Below are 15,216 nucleotides of genomic sequence, written 5' to 3' on the forward strand. Positions count from 1 at the left end.
GCATGTCGTTGGCCAAGCACCGCTCCAACCGCATAATCACTTGCATCACACATTAATTCAAAAGGGAGATCCCAATTAGGTGCAACGATTATGGGCGCGGTGACCAACTTTTCTTTAATCACAACAAAAGCATTCAAACATTCATCATCAAATTTAAATTCATTTTCCTTCACAAGGAGGTTACTTAAGGGCTTTGCTATTTTCGAAAAATCTTTGATGAAACGCCGATAAAAACCGGCATGACCCAAAAAACTTCTCACTCCCTTAACATTAACGGGAGGAGGCAATTCCTTAATAACCTCTATCTTTGCTTGGTCAACTTGAATGCCCTTTGAAGAGATTTTGTGTCCAAGCACAATACCTTCTTTAACCATAAAATGACATTTTTCCCAATTTAAAACTAAATTGGTACTTATGCATCTCTTCAATACGGCATTCAAATTGGCTAAACATTTATCAAAAGACTTACCAAACACAGAAAAATCATCCATAAATACCTCGATTGTGTCCTCCATCATATCAGCAAAAATAGATAGCATACACCGCTGGAATGTGGCCGGTGCGTTGCACAACCCGAAAGGCATCTTCCGGTAAGCAAATACTCCAAAAGGACAAGTAAAAGCTGTTTTCTCCTGATCCGCTGGGTCTACCACAATCTGATTGTACCCAGAATATCCATCCAAAAAGCAATAATAGGCTTGCCCTGCAAGCCTTTCCAACATTTGGTCCATGAATGGAAGAGGAAAATGATCCTTCCTTGTTGCTGAATTCAACCGTCTGTAGTCTATACACATCCGCCACCCAGTGACGGTGCGAGTGGGTATCAGTTCATTTTTTTCGTTTCTCACAACTGTCATACCACCTTTTTTCGGGACCACATGGACAGGACTTACCCACGCACTATCCGAGATTGGATAAATCATACCAGCTTCTAGAAGTTTAAGAACCTCTTTCTTTACCACCTCTTTCATGGTTGGATTTAGTCTTCTTTGAGGTTGCACCACAGGTTTGTATTCATCTTCCATTTTTATTTTATGCATGCAGAATCCGGGACTAATCCCTTTCAAATCAGCAATGCTCCAACCCATGGCTTCTTTATTTTCTCGCAAGACTCTAGTTAGCTTCTCTGCTTCCAAAGAACTCAACCTGCTGCTTATGATTGCCGGTTGTGAAGTATCTTCTCCTAAGAAAACATATTTTAAGTAAGGGGGGAGCTCTTTCAACTCCGGAATAGTAACTTTTAGGTCCCCCTTACCACTAGCTTTCTCTTCTACAGCATACACATTTTCAAAATCTTTCTGTGCTTCTTCTTCTTTACATGCTTCAAGTTGACGGAGACAAATTTCAATCTCCTTGTCCCATTCCTCTTCCAAATCATCAATGGAATTAACAATTACTCTTTCTAATGGTAAGGATGGTGTTTCTTCCACTAAGACATCTTCTACCACTTCCTCAATCACGTCAACCTTGTAACATTGTGGCTCATCATCATGGTGTTTCATAGCTTTGAACACGTTAAACATGACTTGTTCCCCATGTGTTCTCAACATAAGTTCTCCCATCTCAACATCAATCAATGCTCTTCCGGTAGCTAAGAATGGCCTACCCAACAACAATGGTTCTACATCTGCATCATCTTCCATATCAAGGATGACGAAATCAGCCGGAAAAACAAACTCCGCAACTCTTACCAACACATCATGAAGTACGCCGTAAGGATGTACAATAGAACGATCAGCTAAAGAGAGCTGCATCTTTGTGGGTTTTGCAACAGCTCCGGGTATCTTCTTCATCATTGACAATGGCATTAGGTTGATGCTAGCACCTAAATCACATAGAGCTCGACCAACGGAGATGTTACCTATTGAACATGGTATGGTAAAGCTTCCAGGATCCTTCTTCTTTTGAGGAAGTTTCTTTTGGATTATGGCACTACATTCCTCTGTCATCTCCACTGTATCGTCATCAAGAGGTTTCCGCTTCTTTGTCATAAGTTCTTTCATGAATTTGGCATAGACAGGCATCTGTTCCAACACTTCAGCAAAAGGAATGTTAATTTGGAGATCATGTAGCATCTTCATAAACTTTTTGAACTGTTGGTGATCATTAGCCTTTGCCTTTTTCTTGCGCGGATATGGCAATTTGGCATGGACAGAACTTTCTTTCTCCTCTACACCCTTGCCTCTCTTTTCAACTAACTTCTCATCATTCTCTTTTTCAATTTTTTTATCTTTCTCCTCTTCAACTAACTCCTCTTTCTCACTCTCAATCATTTTCTCTAACTCATTCTCAACTTCTCCCTCATTCTCATTTTCAATTTCTCCCTCAACATTATTTTTTTCTTTTACTCCCTCAACATTAGACTCACTCTTTTTCTTCGTTACAGTCTCAGGTGAAGGAACCACTCTATTTCTCAAATTAATCGCCTTGCAACTTTCATTCCTCGGATTATCCTTTGTAGAACCTTCAAAACCATTATTTTGAGTAGCCGCGAATTGCCTTGACAATTGCCCAACTTGAGTTTCCAAGTTCTTAATTGAAGCTTCATGATTCTTGTTGGCAACATCTTGGTTGGCTTTCATTTGATCTTGGCTAACCTTCATAGCTTCGAAGTTCCCTTGAGTCACCTTTATGAATTGAGTAAGTGTATCCTCTAACTGAGAAGGTCTCCTTTGTTGAGAGTTTTGTGAAGAAGATTGTTGTTGAGATTGATTTGAGTTTTGATTTCCTCCCCAACCAAAGTTTGGATGATCTCTCCAACCTGGGTTATAAGTGTTTGAATATGGATCATACTTTGGGTTGTTCCTTTTGAAGTTGGCTAGGTACTTTGCCTCTTCTGACCCTTCAGGAAAACATTGGCCATTAGCATGCCCTTGTCCACAAAAATCACATTTCACTTCATTAGCTGCCATGACTGGCATCTGGGAATTTGGAGTGCTAGTGAGGTGTTTCAACACAGCTGCCATTTGAGAGTTCATCAATGTAGATTGGGCCAAAAGAGCAGTTTGAGTATCAAGCTCTAGCATGCCTGCTTTCTTCTTTGCACCACGATCATTTTCAACTCTGTACTCATTTTGAGCCATGGATTCCACCAACTCTCTAGCTTGAGTTTGATTTTTATTTTTCAAAGATCCACCTGCCGATGCATCTAGAAACATTCTAGTTTGAGCTCTCAATCCTTGTGTGAAATGGTGCATTTGAGTATGACTATCAAGCCCATGCTTAGGACACTTCTTCAGGCTCAGTTTGAATCTTTCCCAGGCATCATACAATGTTTCGGAGTCTCCTTGCTCAAAACTTGTAATGTCAGCTCTTCTTTCAAGATACTTGTGAATTGGAAAGTACCTATCCATGAATTTCATCTCTAGCTCTTGCCAAGTAGTGATGGTGTTAGGTGGTATTGTGTCCAGCCAGTCTTTAGCTCTTCCAGTTAACGAATACTTGAAAAGCCTCAATCTTTTATCTGATTCAGATACTCCTGGTGGGTCTGTATAGTCACAAGCTTCATAGAAATGCTCCAGGTGGAGATTTGGACATTGTGTTTCTGCCCCTGAGTATTGATTCTCTTTGAGGGCGCTGAGCACTGAATTCTTGATATCAAATGACACATGATTCCTTGGTTGAAAACCCAGATTGGCAAGCTCTCCATTGTTTCTTTGCCCATAGTCACCTAACGTCCTCTCAGGCACAACTGGTGGAGGTGGTGGTGGATTCTCAGCCATGATGTTGGCTTCGTTGTCCGATGTGTCTGGACTAGAAACCACTTCTTCACAACTTTCTTGTGCAACACCTACTAACCGGGCAACCTCTCGGGCTAACCGAACTGCTTTCCTGTTTGCTTTAGCTGTTTTCTCTATTTCAGGATCAAAGATAAGTTCTCTTGCTGCTTTCCTACCTTGCATAAACAACCAGAAAATACCTTAAGAAGCAACTGCACTACACAAGAATGAAAATGAAAATAAAATTCAGAACTTATTTTTTTTTTATATATATTAAAAAAAAAACAAAAACTTAATCAATAAAACAATAAAATTTAAAAGTATGACTCAATTGCCTTGTTGATTTGATCAACAATCCCCGGCAACGGCGCCAAAAACTTGATAGAAATTTAGCAAGTGTACTAAATAGCCGTCAAGTAGTATAATAAAATCGTTCTTTCCGTAGGGATTGTTGTAAATCAATTGTAAATTGAAGACATACTCATGTAAATTGACATAAATTGTAAAAGGGGGTTCTTGTTTGGTTTCAAGTTCAAATTTTTAAACTTTGGAATTGCTTTGGTGTTTAGATTGATGTAAGAAAAGCGATTGGTCCTTTTTGGGTCATCTAATTACTATTTCTCTTGGTAACGCCATGTATGATAACGAATTATTCAAATTAGTTTCATGATTTGATTAAAACACAATTGATTATGCCCAATGTCTTGGTAACATAATCCTCTCTCATGATCATCAATCCCTAATTTCTTAGTAAGACCTATGATCATGTGAGGAAGAAAAACTTTAATCTTTTAATCTCAATTAACAATCCAAAATTTCTTAAGTGAAAATTAATTGATCAATCGTTCCTAGATCGATGATTTATTCCTATCGTCATAGTAAAACAAATCATTGCAATCATCATATAAGTCGCGAATTCATACAAAGCATTAAGCACAAAGAACAATCAATAGAAACTAACTTCGTAATTTATTAATCATATCATATGACAATCACATAGTTCAAGATCAAAAGTAATTAGAATCACCTAAGGACCAATCATGAGAATTTAGCTAGACATTGCAAATTCAGAAATTACATCAATTAAAATGAAAGAAAGCATAATTACAAGAAGAATCTTGATGTGTTTCCACACTTGAATCCTTGCTTGGTCGCTCTTGATCCTCCAAAATCGCTCCAAATGCTGTTCTCCGTGTCAAAAATTCGATAATGATCCAGATCTGATGTTTCCTTTTTATAAAAATGATCAAAAGTAACGTTTTCCGCCTGAGGCACAGAATTTCCGCCCCAGGCGTAAGAAGTTACGTTTCAGGCACAAGAATTTCGCCTGAAACGGCAAAACAGAAAGCAATCTTGGTTCTTCAGTAATATTTCCGCCCCAGGCGCAAAGAATTCCGCCCCAGGCGTAAAAATGCTATAAAATCCACCAATTTTCATTTGCCATCTTTCTTCGCATGTAGCTTCAAACCAATGTCTTCTTCTTCATGATTTAGGTCAAAAACCTCTAAAAACACTTGAAAATGGTCTTTATTTCCATGTAATGACTAACGTCATCAAATAAAAATAGTTTTCGCCGCAGGAACCACACACTGATTTCACAGGTTAAAATATATGTATTAGAAAATAAATTAGGAGCGACAAATTTTACAACTATAACATAAGTGCCAAACAAAAGTTCAGTGCTAATCAACAATGAATTTAACTATTGATTGCTACAGAATGTTTAGCTAATTTTTTACTAAACCATACCTAATTATGGTACATTTTCTATATTTTTTTTTTACCCTTGGAACCTCATAGCATAAACAAAATGAAATCCACTCGTGCCAACGATCTTGTCATGTTTTATGAAGATTTGTGTTCTGAGTTTCAGGATTGGGAAAAATCTTAAATGGAATTATTCTTTTGAAAACCATGATGCCAAAATGAAATACATACATGATCAATTCAACAGAACCTTACAAGCTTCCACGCAACATATACATGATAACAATAACAGTATAGTTTAAACTTTAAAGTAGTTCATAACTGACTCTGATCATTCACTAATAATATGTTTCTAAATAAAGCTCATAACCAATATAATTAATGAATCAAATTTCACCAAAAGTTTTAATGGTTGACAATTTACGAAGTCTATATGTTAAGTTGGTTTCTCAAACTCATAGTTCTAAATTGTGGTACCCAACTACAAGGCCAAGAAGGGGAACTACCTATCGCAAGATAACTCAAGTGAAGGGTAGGTGGTAGCTTGGCTTAGCTTTACCCCAAGCGAAAGTTGCCATTTCGGCCGACCATCACACAGTAATGGCGAATAGTACAACATGAGGGTTCTATCTCACGTCTGTTAATGGTGGTGATTGCAACTCGGGTCAGAATTGCATAGGTAAGATTCTGATGATTATAAATCCAAGGTGATTGCAAAGACCACACAGTGCTATTTTGCTCTTTCTATTAACTGCTTCCCACAATCCAGATTTATCAAGACCTGTTTCGGCCTGTTATTGCTCGAAAGAGCTTAGTGTGTCGATACTTCGTGTTGACGGTAGTAGTCGTTGTCGTGCTAATGGCTCTTAGTCTTGGAGATCTTTGTGCTCGTGGGCCCAGCTCCGTTGATCGACCATCCCTCAATCTGGCTTTCGATTGGTTCTGGGTTACTTTGGATTTGTCAGAGGTTGATTGACAGGTCACATATTGTCTCTACTTGTATCCTTGTCACTCTATCGGGTGACACGAGACTGTATGGCTCGAAAGATCCTGAGATGCTTGTTGTGATTTATCGAAGGGGCTGTCGGATGTGAACTGGTCCGTGTTGACCGTCGGCTCATTCGCAACTTTTCATACCGTGGTTAGTTCTTGCAGACGTTCTCGATGGTCGCGCTTTAGGATCATCTGTTAGGCTCGATTAGGTTGACTCAATTTGTGCATATTCTATATTCGTATCACCCATTTGGGTTGAACTGCACTGTACTGGGCCAGGTTTTATGTCCCCAATTCTTATTTCTCTTGTACTTTTTTTTCTTCTTTTTTTATTATATATTTATGAGACTATGGTAGACAACGAGGGTCTTTGGGTGTGCCTTAAGTGGTATTCTTAAAGTTCCTATGATACCGCTATTCTCTAAACTTATAAAAATTTCAGTTTTTGTGTAGTCTTCACCCCTCCATTCCAAGAAAAAATTTAATTAAACATAGTACAACTCAAATTGTCCCGTCCACTTCCTTAATTTTAGAAGATCAAACGCATCCTAACCTAATGGTTTTAAAGATATCCACAACAGTATTAAAACAACAATATTGATTGTAACAGTCATATTTTCATTCATTAAAACTAATCACAATTCAAAAACAATGTTTCTAACTATTAAGATATATCTTAAAAAAGTCGGTAATAATCTAAGAAATGGATTACCTTGTCATCAATGAACTTTTACCAAAAACGATCCAATGCTCTTTGATAAGGATCAGATGACAAGATTGGATTTTGATTCCAAGTCTCATCAATATACTCAAGAATCAGACGAGATTCTGAAATGAATGGGTTTTCCTTTGTGAACTAATACAGGAACCATCCTGTAAATTGGGTTATAATTGAGAAGTGTTTCACTCAAATTACCAAGTTTTTCTTCCACATATTTGTATTCAATACCCTTCAATTTCAGAGCAATTTCAACCTTTATCACAAATGGACTTCCAACAGAACCCAAAAGAGTCAACTCTTCTTCAATAGCAGCCATTGTTGCAACACTTCAAATCTTAATTATGTTTTATCAAGCAACTTGTGTTTGTATGGTTTTTGTTTTTTATGAGGTTTTGTTGCTTTTATAAGAAGATATATGATTTTAATAAGATTCTATGCGTTGTTGACACGATGCGAAACAGTGAAAGAATCAAAAAAGAAGGAAAAAAATTATGTGAAATAAAAATGGAAAATAATTGCAGCCATTGCTGTCGTGTAGTTGACCAATAAGCTTTGAAGCCCCGATATTTTAAAAATGGCAAAATATTGTATCTGATACGTATTCAATACTGATATTTATCCGATACTTTTCGATACACGTATCGGAGAAGTATCGGTAATTAATATTATTTTTTAAAATAAAATATAACCAATACTTGTCGAATACTTCTCTGATACGCGTATCGGTCGAAAAAATATCGGCCTATCGGGCAATTAATTGAAGGTGTGAAAACACAAGAAGGGGGTTGAATTGTGTTTTAGCTAAGTTAAAACTTTTTCAAAGTTCTCAACTTAACTAAGATAACAGCGGATAAATAAGCAATAACAATAACCAAGATCAAAGAGAGAAAAACACACAACAAATTTATACTGGTTCCTCTCACAAAACGAGAGTAGTCCAGTCCCCTTGCACTTCCAAGGGATTTCACTATAATCACACAAGATTACAATTGCTCAAGCACACAGCAAGAGACTTCACCACAATGCTCAAGCACACAGCAAGAGACTTCTCAAACTAAAGTAAAGTATATCAGATTGAGAGTTAATAAAAAACTCTTAAAAGAACCTTAATAACAAATACAATGAGTACAGAAAAATACTTCAAAGTATTTTGAGTAAAACTGAGATTCAAGGTTCAGAGGATGAGAGCTTGTATTGACAGTTGATAGTTCAATGAGCGTGGGCGTGTGTATATCTTCAAAAAGAGATGTGAAGATATATATAATCCAATATGACGCTCCAGTAAAAATGTGACCGTTGTACAAGGATCAAATTGCCCAGCTAACGTTATCTTTGCAGTCTGAAATGAAAGCAACGTTTGCAGACCAAAGTAGTAGTGAGGTTTCACTACTTTGTCACGGCAGAAGGTGTTTATACCAAACAGAGTAACTTTCACAGTTTGACTTCTGAGCTACGCAAGAGTGGAATAAGGTTAACAGCTTGTTTGTCCATTTGAATATTTTAACCAATCTTGAGTAAGGTCTTTGTAACTTGGTTCCAACGTTCTCTAATTAAGCTGACATAAAAGTGACTTCTCAGGTACACAGTTGATGGTTATCTTCTGAAGTCATGATGCTTCTGAAGGACTATCTATCAGAGGCAGGGTGATCAGAGTGTAATTCCCTTGCATCTAATTCTGCTTCTGAACTGTTCTGGCACTTTCAGAGCTTTTGTTATGTCAGAGGATACTTATAACAGTCCTGCACACTAGATTGAAAAATTAGTACTACCAATTGTTCATTTAATACTTATTGTTATCATCAAAACTTTATAGATTAAAAATCTTGGGGCTTTAGAACCAATTTTGTTCCAACATTAATGCTCTTTGATGATGCAAACGTGGGAGGTGAGACTGATACAATTCATATTTTCTCTTAAGTATTGAATGTTATGTTACCAACTATGTCTTTATTAGTTTTTATCTTTTTCATGACTTGAACTCTGGACCTCCATCTCCTTAACCTTTAGCTCAACTAGCTTAACCAATTGAACTACCCATCCCACCCCCTTTTTGGGTAGTACTTAACTCAATATATGTTACTGTCACTTGTTTATCATTATCGATTTTAGTTATTTTTATATATTGTGCATTTATATATTTAACTTTAAATTTAATTTTTAAATAACGTATCCCGGACGTATCATATCGGAAATTTTGAAAAAATTTCAACGATATCGTATCGTATCGGTATCGTGTCACGTATCATGGCTTCATCGCCAATAAATGATGTAAGAGATCACATAATGTTTCAACAATTATAGAATATACAGTACTATGTTAGTAGGTTGAATGCCTCATACATTTATTGTAAGTTTCAAGTTGGTCCTTATGTTTTAAACCTTTAAAGTTAGTCCATCGAATGATGCAGTTATAATTGTTGTACAAACATAAGATATTTAACTTCACGGCCAAAATTGCAGCCGCGTAGTTTTCTAACTTATATTACTAATAAACTTTTGAAATGATCAGATTGTGGCTGCTTCGGTTAAAGTCATTCATACTGTTAATGATGTGAAAGAGCGCACGAAGAATGTTGAGGAATCAATTGAGGCTTTACGGATTCTTGAGAATGAGCTGAAGGACAACTTCTTTGGAGGAGAAGAAATTGGTTTTGTGGATATTGCTGCTGTCTTCATAGCTTTTTGGATTCCTTTGATTCAAGACATAACAGGGTTGCAATTTTTTACTGCTGAAAAGTTTCCAAAACTTCACAAATGGAGCCAAGAATTTCTCAACCATCCAATTGTCAAGGAAAATATTCCTCCTAGAGACACTCTTTTTGCCTACTTCAAAGCTCATTATGATAGCCTCATTGCTTCAAAATAGACTAAGAATTTCAAGTTTTTGAGCTATGATTATCTGTCATTGAGTTTTTTCTGTTAGGATTTCAGTTCAAAATCACAGTTTCTGGTTAGAGTTTTTTCCATGTGATATGATATATATCTAAGGATGCTGTTGTCAATATTTCAATTAAGTCCTGAGCTATATACTATTAAGTATTAACTATTTCTCCTCTTTAGATTATCCATTTGTTCCTGCTAGAAATGTGATGATGTCACTTACTTAGCTAGAAGTTGGTCTAGGTCTAAGTCTTAGAATATGTGATTATATGAAGAAACAGTGGTGGTTTAACTTATTAGCTTCGGACTAGCTTCGTCCGATATATATAGGCCTTCAGAATACCTGCTTTGGCGAGAAAGGCTCGTCAGTCGGGGTAGGCGAATCCCGTTAAGGGAGGAGGAGCGTGCCTCACTGGCTATTTTACCCACGATGAAAATAACTGTGGCTAAACAGCGATTTTTTTGTAGTGTGACCAAGTCCAGACCTATTCTTACAGGGTGGCCATTACCGCCCATTATCTTGCTGGATCGTGGAGCCCCCTTTCCCTCGAGCCGTACAGGCCCTTCGCCCTCTGAATAGGCTCGGGCCAAATAAAAGTGAAAGCCATGGTCCACCGGGCGGTACAAAATTTCGCCCAGTACATTTATTCCAAACAGTTTTTCCAACCTCATTTTCCCTTTTGAAATAGTTTTCCACACAAAATGGAGCTTGAGACATGTGTGTCAAACATCTTTTAGCGTCCGAACAAATAACATAATAGTCTGAATCAACTAAACTATCATTCCAAATTTACTTCTTTTATGCAAAACATACAGCAATTCAACTCCAAATATTTCTCTCAAAATATACAATGATCCATATCATCATATCAAACAGTCCTCTACAAAAGTGCATGTTTAAGGATAGTGGACCAAACTCCCTACGGCACGGTTCAGGGATAAAATTGTAAACTGGACTGCAAGTATTTAACTTTGAGATCAATACAAAGGAACTGCAGTCGGAGATGTAGGCACAAGCACAATAGGTTGAACTTTATTACTAAACATCGTTTGTTCATTGTCTGTGCTTATCCTTTCTTTATTCTTTTGAGCCGGAGTTACGGTTCTAACACTTAGTAATACAAAGATCGACACAAATGATGTATTGGGGACACATCAATCTTGCTTTGATGGTTAAAGAAACATATTACCTATAAGCATAAATAATATATCACCTGGCTATCAGTTGAACCCTTTCACAAATGTCAAAAGAAAAATACTAACATACACACAAAATTTCCAAAGTAAACTACATTAAACTGTAAATAAAATAGAATCAAATGTCTTATAAAAAAAAGATCAAATGTAAATGCAGAAATAGAGGAGTTTGCATTTTATAAAGAATAACAAAGAATCATCAATTGACATTGATCAAATAAGCAATCATTACATGACAATAGAGGAGTATGCAAATGTGTAAAGGTCAAAGAAAACAAATGCTTTACTATTTGATACGGTAGTTCCAACATTCACACTATTTAGCATAGCTGATCAAACAGTAGAAACCAAGCTTTCGACGTAGTTCATGGCAGTAAACCAAGACATTTTGTGGGAATTTCTAATTCTCTCGACTCTCATATCTCTCTTACTATAGATAATTGCCGGGCAATTTATATATTCAGCAAGTATCAGTGTATCTTCATCCTTAGAAAGGTACAATGGCCGCAATGGATAAATACTGAATCCCAACATATATGAACGACGTCGTAGATGGTTGATTTTGCAGTAGTCAATTCTAAATAATTGAGTCCAAGATTCTTGAACTCCAAACTCCTTCATAAGCCATATAACACATTGGGTTGCTTTCCAATCGTGCCAAAAACAAAGGCAGTCCGTTAGCACCCCAAGAGTTGGCGGAAATGACATCGACACCTCATCCAAACCCGAAGGAAGCAAAATTTGTGTGTATGTCTCCGTTGATAGATTAAGTGAAAAAATCACAGATTTTTTAGCATTAACAATAATATGATTCGAGATCCAACCATATTGATTAAATTCTTGCATGTATTTGGAAAGATCCAACCAGTTAATAGTACCACTCAAATGTACACCATCATTAATTTGGTGATCTTTTAATGGGAAACTTTGAATATTTTTCCAATCACTACCACCGAAACTGAAAACTCTAACCTCATCTTTACACTTTTTTGCAAGGGCTACCACCTTGTAAGTTCCTGTTGAAATATCAAAACCAAAAGTGAACTTGAAAGAGCTTCCAGCGTAAGAGTCTTTAAGAGTCCCTACTTTTAAAGATATTGTTCCAGTGGCAGGGTTCCATAAAACGAACTGGTACTCCTGGTACTCCCGCCCGTTTTTTTTGAAAAGCAAGCAAAGCAATCCGTTGTAGGAACCAATGACCTCACAGTTGTTCATTGAACCGCGGAAATGGCAAGAATCGGTGCTTGATGGGTTCTGAAGTAAACGATGCATCGGGAAGGAAACGACGCCACTCGAAGGATTGGAGACGAATATAAGTTGTGGGTTTTGTAATGACTTCTTAAGGTGTTGTTAGATGAAGCATGGATCGGAGATGATAGTGTTCCATGACTTGCTCACAGCTTTGAGTCGCATCATGGTTTTAACACTAAGCAGAAGTAGGATCTCGGTTATGAGATCGTATGTAATACATGACGGCGGCGGTATATCCATCGGAACACAAACTAACTGAACACAGATCAGTTGTGCAACAAATATTAAAATTGAAGAAGGAATTTAGAACTTGCGGCCAGACCTTTCTAATGCGATGCTATAAACACCTATTTACAAACACACATTATATATTGGGTGTGAATAGGTTAAATCTTAGACGGGCTTTTCTACAAAAAGAATCAAGAGCTTATCAAAAAAAAAAAAAAAAATCAAGATTAAGTTGTTACTATTTAATATTTATTATTTTTTTTAAAAAAAAGTGTTACTATTTGTCAATTGTACTTATCTTTTTAAATATTAACTAAGCATAAATTAACAATTAAATATCAAAAGTAAAATAATGAGGTTAATCTTAGATGGGCTTTTCTACAAAAAGAATCAAGATTAAGTTGTTTCTATTTATTTTATTTTTTTTTTAAAAAAAGTGTTACTATTTGTCAAGTGTACTTATCTTTTTAAATACTTAACTAAGCATAAATTAACAACGACATATCAAAAAATTTTAAAAGTTTAGTCAATAAAAAATTGCTTAAAAATGATATGCTTAGTCAAAGAATATAAGATAAATACAAAAAAAAATGATACGCTTAAAAATAGAAACAAAACAAATTATAGATTGCATTAAAATATAACAATATTGCTCATAAAAATAGTAACAAAAGAGATAAATACGATGAACTCAACAATAACACTAAGATAAATACAAAAACAATATATATAAAAAGAATATAAGATAAATACAAAAAAATAAATATAGAAAGGATAAATACAAAAAAAACATATATACAAAGAATATAAGATAAATACAAAAAAAAAAATGATATGCTTAAAAATAGAAACAAAACAAATTAAAGATTGGATTAAAACAGAACAATCTTACTCATAAAAATAGCAACAAAAGATACTACAATAGTTTCACTTATATTTTAACAATATTATATAAAAAAAATTTAAATATTTTATTTTAAATAAATTAATTTTCTACCATAATATAATAACAAACTTAAATTTTTTAAAAAAGTCAATGATCAGTGTTCTTATAAAAAAAGGTCAATGACCCGTGCGAATGCACGGGTCTTTAAACTAGTTTTTCATAAAAAAAATATTATTAACTATTACTCCCTCCGTTCCTTTTTCTTCGTCGTATTAGAAAAAAAAATCTTTCAAATTGTTTGTCATTTTGATAATTTAAGGTTATATTTTGTCTATTATACCCTCATATAAATTCCAAATATTTAGGAGTAGTTGTTGAAACCGTAAAAGATTTATGAAAAACTAGTTTAAAACTAAATTTTTAATAATATATATTTGAAAAACTAAAGTTTTTTTTTGTACATAACATATTAATTTTTTTTGGTACATAATATATTAAATTTATTGGAAAGATAAAGTGTGTGAAAAAAAATAAAAGAAATTTATTGATGAATTAAAATTAGGGTATAATAGGAAGATAAGGTACAAAAATACAGTTCTTAATTTATTGTTTTTTTTCTAAAACGACAAAGAAAAAAGAACGGAGGGAGTAGTAAAAAAGAGAATAAAACAGTCAATAAAAAAATTATAGAAAAAATAAGATGAATATGCATAAAATTAGGAATATAGAAACATAAACAATATTTATATCAAAAAAGAAATATAAACAATATTTTTCATAAAGAAAAAATATACTATTAACTATTAGTAATAATAATATAATAATACAAATTTATAATTAATTGTTAGTCCAAGTTAGTTAGTTTTTTTTTATAGATAGACGAAATGGTAAGCCATCGGAAACTGCCACACATAAAGTGGAGGGGACAGAAGTTCAAACCCCGATCATAGCGTCCGACACTAGAGATCAAATGAGACGATCTAGACCGTTTAATATATTACCTAAACGGACAAGCAATCGATTAAACATTTGAATTTCGACAATCGGACATTTCCATCTCAGTAATTTAAAATTCAAATATATAATTAATTGTTGGTCAAAATTAGTTAGTTTTTTGTGTGTAGATAGACGAAATGGTAAACCATCGGAAACTCTCACACATAAAGTGGAGGAGACCGAAATTCAAACCCCGATCATAGCATCCGACACTAGAGATCTCGAGATTTATTCCAATTGAACTAAGATTTATGGCCAGTCCAAATTAGTTTTTTTGGTAAAAAAAAAAAAGGAGCAAATCAAATTAGTTTTTTTAAAAAAAAGTTAATAAAATTGAACAAAAGAAAAAGTTAACCAAAGGATTGAACTCAAAGCCAATAGTTTCAAAAATAAAACAATGTTACCATTAAAAAATTGGCTTAAAGAAGACTTGAACCCAGAACCTATTACTTGAATAAGGAAATCAGTAACCACTGCACCAGGCATCATTGTTATGGCATTATTTAGTTTCCTAATATATATATATACACGTTAGAAGGAACGACAGAAAGAAAAAAAAGGTTGTTCATCTTCAACCTCTAGCCGCTGCAGATTTAGATCCGGTAGTTGCCGGGCAATTTTATCATAAAAAAATCACA

At 35.0% G+C, this 15,216-nt stretch overlaps 2 pseudogenes; one reads left to right on the forward strand and one right to left on the reverse strand.

Moving 5' to 3' along the window:
• Positions 1 to 9,637: 9,637 nt before the first annotated feature.
• LOC123888466 lies at positions 9,638 to 10,186 on the forward strand (annotated as a pseudogene).
• A 137-nt stretch (positions 10,187 to 10,323) lies between these two features.
• On the reverse strand, positions 10,324 to 12,708 carry LOC123891997 (annotated as a pseudogene).
• Between the last annotated feature and the right edge of the window lie 2,508 nt (positions 12,709 to 15,216).

Source organism: Trifolium pratense, linkage group LG6, assembly GCF_020283565.1.
Source record: "Trifolium pratense cultivar HEN17-A07 linkage group LG6, ARS_RC_1.1, whole genome shotgun sequence".
In the NCBI taxonomy this organism is placed as follows: Eukaryota; Viridiplantae; Streptophyta; class Magnoliopsida; order Fabales; family Fabaceae; genus Trifolium; species Trifolium pratense.